This window comes from Trichechus manatus, unplaced genomic scaffold (assembly GCF_000243295.1).
Source record: "Trichechus manatus latirostris isolate Lorelei unplaced genomic scaffold, TriManLat1.0 scaffold00006, whole genome shotgun sequence".
Classification (NCBI taxonomy): Eukaryota; Metazoa; Chordata; class Mammalia; order Sirenia; family Trichechidae; genus Trichechus; species Trichechus manatus.
The window spans coordinates 1,859,292-1,871,376 of record NW_004443942.1 but is presented as its reverse complement, the minus strand read 5'-3'; the positions used below and the strand labels follow the sequence as shown (position 1 = coordinate 1,871,376).

General features: G+C 38.0%; 1 protein-coding gene across 1 annotated transcript in view; it reads left to right on the top strand.

The window, feature by feature from the left end:
- Positions 1–12,085, top strand: part of SBF2 (SET binding factor 2) — a gene marked incomplete at its 5' end in the record, with an annotated part of 451,091 nt that overhangs the window by 421,007 nt on the left and 17,999 nt on the right. The window lies entirely within an intron of this gene.

Below are 12,085 nucleotides of genomic sequence, written 5' to 3'. Positions count from 1 at the left end.
TCATATATATAATAGAGCTCATAGGGGACATAGTTAATGGAAACTTCTTAGACATATCCAAACACCTCATGTAACTAAGTTACTGGTCTTGAAAGCTAAGAATCATAGTCTTGGGGGACATCTAGGTCAATTGGCATAACATAGTTCATAAAGATAATGTCCTACAGCCTAGTTTGGTGAGTAGCATCTGGGGTCTTAAAGCTTACGAGTGGTCATCTAAGATACAACTATTGGTCTCTTCCCATCTGGAATAAAAGAGAGTGAAGGAAACCAAAGACTCAAGGAAACAATTAGCCCAGAGGACTAATGGCCCATGTGAACCATAGCCTGAGACCAGAAGAACTAGATGGTCCCTGGCTACTACTACCAACCACTCAGACCAGAGACACAATAGAAGGTCCCAGTTAGAATGAGAGAAAAGTGTAGAACAAAACTCAAATTCATAAAAGAGACCAGAATTACTAGACCAATAGAGACTGGAGGAACCCCCAAAACTATCGCCCTAAGACACCTTTTAAACCTAGAACTAAAGCCACTCCCAGAGGTCACCTTTCAGCCAAATAATAGATTGTCCTATAAAATAAACAATAACACCCATGAGGAATGTGCTTCTTAGAACAATCAGCTATACGAAGCCAAACGAGCAACATTTGCCCAAAAGCAAAGATGAGAAGGCAAGGAGGGGCAGGGAAACTGGAGGGATGGAAACGGGGAAGGCAGGGTAGAAATGGGGAGAATGGCGACACAGTGCAGAGACTGTAACCAGTGTCAAGGAACAATTTGTGTATGAATTGTTGAATGGGAAAACTAATTTGCTATGTAAACTTTCACCTAGAACACAATAAAAACATTTTTAAAAAATGATATGGCCACTGTGGAAAACGGTATAGCAGTATCTTACAAAGTTAATACATGGTACCAACTGACACACAATCTCTCTCCTCGGTGTTTTCCCAAGATAAATAAAAACATACGTCCAGGGACTTCTCCTTCCAGAAAAATGAAGTAGATGTACTTTTTCTTTTTCTCCCACTAAGTACAGCTAAAATTTATGGACATTATATATAAAATAAACATAAGGACTCTGAAAGGTATAGAGAAGAAAGCAGACCAGCTAGGGACCTTGAACATCAGGAATGACACTGAAGTAAGTTCCCCGAGTTTTCTTTTTGCCTCTATATCCCGGACTAAGAATGGCTAAGTAAACTATGATCATCCATACTGTCTTAGTCATCTAGTGCTGCTATAACAGAAATACCACAAGTGGATGGCTTTAACAAAGAGAAGTTTACTTTCTCACAGTCCAGTATGCTGCAAGTCCAAATTCAGGGCATCAGCTCCAGGAGAAGGCTTTCTCTCTGTGTCGTTTCTGGAGAAAGGTCCTTGTGATGCGTCAGTCTTCCCTTGGTCTGGGAGCATCTCAACACAGGAACCTCCGGTCCAAAGGACACGCTCTGCTCCCGGCACTGCTTTCTTGGTGGTATGAGGTTCCCACATATCTCCACTCACCTTTCTCTCCTACGTCCCAAAAGAGACCAGCCCAAGACACCATCCAATCCCACATACCTCATCAGTATAACTGCCACCAACCCATCCCATCAGATCATAGTGATTGAATTCACAACACATAAGGAAATCACATCAGATTATAAAGTGGTACACAGTTAAACAATACTGGGAATCATGACCCAGCCAAGTTGACAGATATTCTGGCGGAACACAATTCAGTCCATGACACATACCATGGAAACTACCTAGAAATAAATGAACTGTTGATGCATGCAACACCTTGAATGGATCTCAAGAACAATATGCTGAGTAAAAGAAAAAAAGCCAATCTCAAAATGTCACATACTGTGTGATTCCATTCTTGAAATGACAAAATTATAGAGCTAGAGAACAAAATTTTGTTAGGGTTTAAAGATGGTGAGGGGAGGGGAATGGATGTGACTATAAATAGGTAGCATGAGAAACACCCCAAATACCCATCAAATGGTAAATAGATGAACAAACTTTGATACGTCCACACAGTGAAATTCTTCTCAGCGAAGTGAAACACAGTATTACTATACACAACATGGATGTATCTTAACAATAATGCTCAGTGAAAGAAGCCAGACCCCCCCCAAAAAAGACTACGCTATGATTCCATTTATATGAAAATCTAGAAAAGGCAAAAAATGTAATGACAGAAAGCAGATCAGTGGTTGTCTAGGACCAGTGGTCAGGAAGGGGATCGACTGCAAAGGGACATGAACAAACTTTCTGAGATGAGGGAACTGTTCTGTATTTTGATTGAGGTGGTGGTTACACAACCATATACAATTACCAAAATTAATCAAACTATATGCTTAAAATAGGGAAAGTTTATTATAGGTAAATTATACTTCAATAAAAAGTTTTAATTAGTAAGTCCAACATCTCAGTAACTGGAGTTTCTGTAAAGAAAACAGTGACTATCTAGTTTCTCCAGAGAAAAATTTGTCAGTCTGTTGCCCAGAGAGCACTTATAAGCCTGGCTGCTTGCTTTCTGGAAACAGGACCGAAAACAGGTCCAGGGATATAGCATATGCAGACTTTTACTTTTATCCATGCTGTTTTCAATCCCAACCCTCACCAGTAACCCAGCTGTGCCTAGCATCCCCAAGTCCAGAGTTTATCTAGTTCAGTTTTTCCAGAGAACAAACTTCCAGTCTCTTGCTCAGGAGAGGGTAATCACATGGCTAATGGGGTAGGAAAGAGCCCTGAGGTCTAACTACTGCCTCTATAGACTTCCAGCTAGTCTTCGTTTTCAGCCCCCATTTCATCCCTATGCCACTCAGTATTTGGGCTTCTGAGTCCTGAGCCTTTCTGGGTTTACAGGGCAAACAGGTACCTTCTCAAATGGTTTTCTCCTGCAGCATCCTAATGCAGCTTCTGCTCTTCTATGGTTTACTGGTATTCTTCCTTCCATTTTCCATCTTCCAAAATTTACTGAATTTTCTTGGCCTGCTACTGTCTCTGATCATACTCTCCCCACCCACTTGTGGGTTTTCTTGCCTTTTAAAAATTCCTTTCTGAAATTTTAGAAGGAGAGGAAATATATACTTTTTAACATGAGGAGGGTTGGGGAGGTTGAGCTAGTGTAGCTGCATCTGGCTTAAGTTAAAAGCACTATACTAAATGTCTTAAATTTCTATGTTCAACTTGCAGACTTCTGCATACCTAAACATTAGAGTCAGCAAAAGAATTCACTCAGAATCAGTAAGAGATGGGATGTTGTCATACAAGACATACTGTCATCATGGATGGGAACATCATTATGTCCCAAGCACAGAAATCATTATTTGGAATATAATGCTTATATTTTATTGTTGGGAGTGGATTGGGAGAGTGAGGAGTCTAGAATGTTGAAAGGTGACCTGTATTCTGTGAGTACCCCTTAAGTGGTATGAACAAAGCAACTTAACAAACTAAACTGAGGTATAAATTACATTCCTGTTACCATGAAGACACGTTACAATAGATGCTTAGACTACATAATGCTAAGTTATATAAAGCAACTTGTGGTATATGTTGCATTTTTGGTAACTTTTCTTTATTTTAAAGGAGTTAAAACTCAGATGTTCTATTACAAACCAGTTGGTTCTGAAATCGAAAAAAGTTGACTTCTAATGAAGGCTGAATTATTTGTAAGTGAATGCTTCATAAACTGTAGAAAATAATATTGTTCAGGGTCTAAAGATTTCTTTAAGATGATTTCAAGTCTGTACCACATTTAAATTTTTTTTAATTAAAATATATATTTTTAAAAATTTTCCTAAATCCTCCTTTGACTTAATACTTCATACGTAATACTCGAGTGCTGACAAGTCATGACAAAGTGAGCATATGACCTTAATTGCAGCATTTAAAGGATGCTTAGCTATGATAGGTATCAGCTTTGGTGAAGCAAATAATTTTGTGCTGAAAAGGGATCGTTTATTCATTCAAAAATGGGAGTCTGAAACGACTGTAGTTAACGAATAGTGTTTCTGACTCTTGCTGACTTAATTATTAGGTTGTGTTTCATTATCTCCTACATACTGGTTTGAGGCATTAGAAAATGCCTTCTCTGAATACCTTTCAAGTGAACACTAGTGCTTTACATGACTCTGGCTTTGGCCAGACAATGTGAATTAGTGCTATCTTCAGCCTCTCAGGGGCCCAAAACAGAGCCAGGCCCAAAAACATAAGAAGAAGTTCAGAATTACACAGCAGCAAGCAAAACTTTCCTGGGTGGAATGTGTTCCCTGCTTATTAACCATTTCTAATAAGCTGAATGCCAAAAGGCAGTCCATGGAAATATGCCTAGACTTGCCCATTAGTACTAATAACCTTACAAAGAAAACAGATGAAGCACTGATCTTAAATTAGAACTGCCTCATCATATAAAAAGCCATTGTTTATGCCAGTTTATCCAGGTGTCAGATTAATTATAAATGCTAAATCACTGTTTCATAATAGCAACATCTGGCAAATTTTTTGTTGCTTCTAAAGAAATTGGCTTAGCTCAAATGATATCATTACAGGATGCTTCCTTTTCTTAAAATAGTTGAGTCAAATTCAAAAGGAAAATTCATCCAAAATACAAAGATGAAATTTTTACCTAAAATTTCTTTTTTAAATATACCAAAGGAAAAAATATATCAATGAAAACAAAGTATAAGAAGTATCCCCTTTGTTTCAGCATTACAGTAAATCTTTGCGAGCATGTCAACATTTTCAGTATTTCCTACATTGAGAAAAAGAAGAGTTTTAACTTTGCTTTCGAAGTTTATTCAAATTATAAATTGACTCACTCTGGTCTGGCTTTGTGGTTTGATTCTCCTCACAGTTACCATATGCCAGCACTATTCCAAACAGAAAAACTATTTGCTTTTTGAAGATGTGAACCGTCTTTGTGAGCACATGTGTGAATAGCTAAGCTGCCCCCACACAGGTTTGTTACTCTGAAATTTATCCATTAATACTGGCAAAATAGCTTCCGCTAATGGATATGGTATATCTAAGAGTTTCTGATATCTGCAACTGATAACTGGCAAACGTTGACTAAATCTATGCTGTTTTATAACAAAGCAATTTTGCATTAAGGCTTTTAATATTTGAGCCTGCAAAATCTGAGTTTGCATATCAGTCCCATCTGCTAACTTTGTGATCTTGGACAAATTATTTAACCTCTCTGTACTTCAGTTTCTTCATCTGTATAGTATAGAAGGATTTAAAAACTTCTGTAAAGTGAGTAGCACAGAACAAGGTACTTAAAAGGTACACAATTAATGTTTGTTAAATTTTGATTGGTGAAATAGCAAAAACTAATATTAAGTATTTATTTTGCTAGGGTGTGTCTGAGATGATACCATACCCATAATTTTTCAAATGTGGATACCATTCTATGTAGGGTCACTTGTAGTTTAATATTTGTGATTCCTAAAAGCAGAATCCAATTTTAATGTATTACATTTTATTCCCAAAATGTTGAGATTCTTGGGATTTGAGTCATAGCTTACTTTTATGGGCCTTTAAATTTTAAAAAGTATTTAATGGCACATGGACAAAATAATAAGACCCTATAAAGTCATGTTTCTCCAAGTTCCATTTCAGAGTCTTATAAATAAGTGAAATTGGCAGGTTTCACTTAGTAATGGAAAACAAAACTAAAATGCTTCACACAGCTTTGTCTTTTGAATTTATATATTTTTAATCTTCAGCAGGATAAATACAAAATTATTTTAAACAACAAAATCCAGATGATGCCTGAGAGAGGCCAAAAACTGTGTTCATCAAAATATTTAGGGAAATGTTCGTATAGAATTGATTTGTTGGCTGAGATGCCTATCATTTCTAATCCTACATAATAAGACTAAGTTTATTTGAAGCAGACAAGCATTTAGATCCAAAAAACATTGCAGCTAAAAGTAGGGAAAATTAATGACACAAAAACAGGTCCTTGAGAAGATCAATAAAATTGATAAACCTCTAGCGAGACCGATAAAGGAAAAACAGAAAGAAGAGGCAAATTATTAATATCAGGAATGAAAAAGAGACATCACTGCAGATTTTACAGATATTAGAAGGATCATAAGGGTATATTACAAACAACTTTGTGCTGATGAAATCACAACTTAGATGAAATGGGCAAATTCCTTGAAAGACACAACCCATATTGTGGTGGTGGTGTTAGGTGCCGTCAAGTCAGTTCCGACTCATATCAACCCCATGTACAACAGAACAAAACACTGCCTGGTCTTGTGCCTCCTCACAGTCATTGCTAAGTTTGAGCCCATTGTTGCAACCACTGTGTCAGTCTATCTCATTGAGTGTCTTCCTCTTTTTCGCTCTCTTTTGCTGACCCTCTACTTTACCAAGCATGATGTCGTTCTCCAGGGATTGGTCCCTCCTGATAACATGTCCAAAGTACGTGAGACAAAGTGTTGCTATCCTCGCTTCTGGATTACTTCTTCCAAGACAAATTAGTTCATTCTTCTGGCAGTCCATGGTATATTTGATATTCTTTACCAATACCATAATTCAAAGGCATTAGTTCTTCTTCTGTATTCCTTATGCATTGTCCAGTTCACGCATGTATATGAGGCAATTGAAAATACCATGGCTTGGGTCAGGCACACCTTAGTCCACAAAGTAACTTCTTTGCTTTTTAACACTTTAAGGGAAGTCTTTTGCAGCAGATTTGCCCAGTGCAACATGTCAGTTGATTTCTTGACTACTGCTTCCATGGGCATTAATTGTGGATCCAAGTAAAATGAAATCCTTGGCAACTTCAGTATTTCTCCATTTATCATGATGTTGCCTATTGGTCCAGTTGTGAGGATTTTTGTTTTCTTTACGTTGAGGCATAATCCATACTAAAGGCTAGTCTTTGATCTTCTTCAGTAAGTACTTCAAGTCCTCTTCACTTTCAGTAAGCAAGGTTGTGTCGTCTGCATATTGCAAGTTGTTAGTGAGTCTTCCTCCAATTTTGATGTCTCATTCTTCTTCATCTAGTCAAGCTTCTTGGATTATTTGCTCAACATACAGATTGTATAAGTATGGTGAAAGGATGCAACCTGACCGACACCTTTCCTGATTTTAAACCACGCAGTATTCCCTTTTTCTGTTTGAACAACTGCCTCTTGGTCTATGTACAGGTTCCATGTGAGCACAATTAAGTATTCTGGAATTCCCATTCTTCAAAATGTTATCCATAATTTGTAATGATCCACATAATTGAATGTCTTTGCATAGTCAATAAAAGACAGGTAAACATCTTTCTGATATTCTCTGCTTTCAGCCAAGATCCATCTGACATCAGCAGTGATAACCCTCATTGCATGTTCCTCTTCTGAATCTGGCTTGAATTTCTGGCAGCTCACTATCAATGTACTGCTGCAACCATTTTTGAACTGTCTTCAGCAGAATTTTACTTGTGTGTGATATTAATGATACTCTTTGATAATTTCCACATTCTGTTGAATCACCTTTGGAATGGGCACAAATATGAATCTCTTCTAGTCGGTTGGCCAGGTAGCTGTCTTCCAAATTTCTTGGCATAGACAAGTGAGCACTTGCAGTGTTGCATCCATTTGTTGAAACATCTCACTTGGTATTCCATCAATTCCTAGAGCCTTGTTTTTCACCAATGCCTTCAGTGCAGCTTGCACTTCTTCCTTCAGTACCATTGGTTCTTGATCATATGCTACCTCCTGAAATGGCTGAACATCAACCAGTTCTTTTTGGTACAATGACTCTATGTATTCCTTCCATCTTCTTTTGATGCTTCCTGCGTCATTCAATATTTTGCCTATAAAATCCTTCAGTATTGCAACTTGAGGCTTGAATTTTTCTTCAGTTCTTGCAGCTTGAGAAAAGCTGAGTGTGTTCTTCCCTTTGGTTTTCTAACTTCACGTCTTTGCACATTTCATTATAATATTTTACTTTGTCTTCTCGAGCTGCCTTTTGAAATCTTCTGTTCATCTCTTTTACTTCATCGTTTCTTCCATTTGCTTTAGCTACTTACTCCACATTGAAAAGCAAGTTTCATAGTCTCTTCTGACATCCATTTTAGTCTTTTCTTTATTTCCTGTCTTTTTAATTACCTTCTGCTTTCTTCATGTGTGATGTCCTTGATGTCATCCCACAACTTGTCTGGTCTTCAGTCATTAGTGTTCAGTGCGTCAAATCTATTCTTGAGATGGTCTCTAAATTCAGGTGGGATATACTCAAGGTCATACTTTGGCTCTCATGGACTTGTTTTGATTTTCTTCAGCTTCAACTTGAACTTGCATATGAACAATTGTTCTGTTCCACAGTCAGCTCCTGGCCTTGTTCCGACTGATGATACTGAACTTCTCCATCCTCTCTTTCCACAGGTGTAGTTGACTTGATTCCTTGGTATTCCACTGGCGAGGTCCACATGTATAGTCGCCGTTTATGTTATTGAAAAAAATATTTGCAGTGAAGAAGTTGTTGGTCTTACAAAATTCTATCATGTGGTCTCTGGCGTCATTTCTGTCACCAAGGCCATATTTTCCAACTACCAACCTTTGTTTCCAACTTTTGCATTCCAATCACCAGTAATTATCAGTGCATCTTAATTGCATGTTTGATCAATTTCAGATTGCAGAAGTTAGTAAAAATCTTTGATTTCTTCATCTTTGGCATCAGTGTTTGGTGCATAAATTTGAATAATAGTCGTATTAACTGGTCTTCCTTGTAGGTGTATGGATATTATCCTATCACTGACAGCGTTGTACTTCAGGATAGATCTTGAAATGTTCTTTTTGATGATGAATGTGATGCCATTCCTCTTCAATTTGTCATTCCCAACATAGTAGACCATATGATTATCTGATTCAAAATGGCCAATACCAGTCCATTGCAGCTCAGTAATGCCTAGGATATTGATTTTTATGCTTTCCATTTCATTTTTGACAACTTCTAATTTTCCTAGATTCATACTTCATACATTCCATGTTCCAATTATTAATGGATGTTTGCAGCCATTTCTTTTCTTTTTGAGTCTTGCCACATCAGCAAATGAAGGTCTTAAAACCTTTACTCCATCCACATCATTAAGGTCGACTATTCTTTGAGGAGGCAGCTCTTCCCCAGTCATATTTTGAGTGCCTTCCAACCTGAGGGCTCATCTTCTGGCACTGTATCAGACAATGTTCTGCTGCTATCCATAAGGTTTTCCCTGGCCAGTTTTTTTTAGAAATAGATCACCAGGTCCCTCTTTGTCTGTCTTAGTCTAGAAGCTCCTCTTAAACCTGTCCACCATGAGTGACTCTGCTGGTATGTGAAATACCAGTGGCATAGCTTCCAGCATCACAGCAACACACAAGCCACAACAATATGACAAACTAATAGATGGTGGTCAAATAGGGTAGCTACCTGTTAAACAAGTAAAGAGTTAAAAAAGAAAAAGCTAACATGCTTATGATTTAATTTATGTAAAAGTCTAGAAAATATAAATTAATCTATAGTGACAGCAGATCTGTGATTGGTGCAGGCAAAGGGAGGGTTTATTTATAAAGGAGCGTGAGGAAGCTTTGAGGGGCTATGGATATGTTCATTATCTTGATTGTGATGGTTTCACAGGTGTGTACATATGTCAAAATTCATTAAATTGTACATCTTAAACATGCAGCTTATTGTATGTCAAGTATATCTCAGTAAAGCTGTTAAAAAATCTTCTGCATATGTATCAATGAGGTGAGTGTTTGAATGAAGACTGCTATATTAGGGGACATGGTTGACAGTTGAGACTAAGATAGAGAGGGCTAATAAAGCAAGGAGAGAAAAGCTATTTTTTAATTGTATTTTCCATTATAGAAATGGAAGAAAGTATTACTAATTATAATAACCACTTACATGAACTGTTTATTATTTTTTTAATAATATTTTATTGTGTTTTCTGTGAAAGTTTACACAGCAAATTAGGTTCCCATTTAACAATTTGTACACAGTTTGCTCAGTGACATTGGTTACATTTTACATAGCGTGTCAGCTTTCTCATTATTTCTGTTCTGGTTGTTCCTTTCCAGTAATCTAGCCTCCTTGCCCCCATGCCTTCTCGTCTTTGCTTTAGAGTAAGTGTTGACCATTTGGTCTCACACAGATGATTGTTAAAGGAGAACTGTTTATTTTTATGCCCAGTTATTATGCTACAAAGTAGTAACTGTTGATCCCTAATACATGCCAAACTGACTTAAGTTTTACTTAATTATAACTATAAACTTAAGTATGCTTAGCCTTTGTAATCAGTTGCTCATGTAGCAGCATCACAGAAACCCATGTTGTCTAATCCCTTTGTTTTCACTAATGAGAAATTTCAGTCAATACGTGCGTGTACAGTTTTAAAACCTGGGGCATGGCACACTGTGTAGCTCCTGAGAGCTGTATCACAGTGTCCCACGAAGAGCTCTTCTGTCCTGTGACCTGGTGCAACAGAGAAGGCAGTGTTTCAGGTCAGGGAAGCAGCTCCACTGTATGCAGGCCCACTATGTAAGAGTCACACTATTTTACTGCATCTTTCTAAAATCCATTTTACTCTGCACTGCTTATGAGCTGAAATTTTGGTTCCATTAAAAAGCCAATAAAATGTAGGGGGAAAAAGTCTTTAATCATCACAGAAAAGTAGGTTTCTCATCAGATGATAAACTTTGATAAATCAGTGATATCCAGATCATGACTTTAATTCCCATTGGTCCATTGGGCAATGAACATACCAAGTATGGCCCACTTTGCCAAATTAAACTTGGAGAGGAAAGCTGATTACACACAGCCTGCCTGCAGTGCTCATTTGAAACAGCTTTTAAGCTAGTACAGTTAATGACTGGAACTTGTCTCAGCCAAACGAAAATGCCCTAACTGGTCATGAGAGATTGTTTGAGCAATATAGAGGTGGAATTACTAGGTAGATTGGAGAGTCTGTCACAAAGTCATCAGCCTACCTTCTGAGAACGTAAGATGGCTCCATAGAGTCTACATACAGCTTGTCTAAAGTATGCTTATAGCTCAGTACTGTTCCAAGCTTCACCCTCCTCCCTCCGTCCCATATCATTCTCTTGGCCTTATGCCTGTATCCAGAGACCTCACTGCCTGATTTACTGCGAAAAAAATTAAGGTTGAAAGGCATAAGCTCCTCCCTCTTTCTGTGGCACTTGAGCATATCTTTATCTACTCCTCTATCCCTTTTTATTTCCAAGGCTGTTCCCTAACCCTTAGCCTCATTCATTCTTGTTTTTCCAGGGCCTTCTGCTCTTAGTTGGAGCCCTGGTGGTATGGTGGTTAAGAGCTCAGCTGCTAACCAAAGGGTCGACAGTTCGAATCCACCAGCTGCTCCTTGGAAACCCTATGGGGCAGTTCTGCTCTGTCCTATAGTGTCTCTATGAGTCGGAATCTACTCATCAGCAACAGGTTTAGGATTTTTTTGGTGCTCTTAGTTGTCAGCTCTTTCTCCAAAATTTTCTTCTCTCTATTGGCTCCCTCCTTCTGCATTGCCTTCAGACATGCACACGTCTATTGTCCAGAAAATGTCTCCTGCTGTCCCCTTAAGCCATCCTCTTCTTGTTCCTTTCACTGCCAAACTTCTCTAAGTAGTTTTCCTTGTTGTATTTCACATTAGGTCCCTGGGTGGCACAAATGGTTTGCACTTGACTATTAACCGAAAGGTTGGTGATAACGAACCCACTCAACAGCGCCACCAGAAGAAGGGCCTGCAATTTGCTTCTGTAAAGATTACAGCCAAGAAAACCCTGTGGAGCTCAGTTCTACTCTGTTACATACAGGGTAGCCATGAGTCGAATCAACTTGATGGCAACGGGGTTTTTTTGTTTTTCTTTATTCCACACTATTACACCACAAGTTCCTGGAAAGCAAAAAACACAACTTATATTGATTTATGTCAAGTGCCTAACACAGTGTGATATAATAAGTAGGGTACAGATCTTGGAACCCGATAAGCCAGTATTCAAATTTGAGCTCACCAGTTACTATTGAATGACCTTGTGTAAATTACTTAATCTTGCTTTTTCTCAGTTGTAAACTGGTGATAGTAATATCT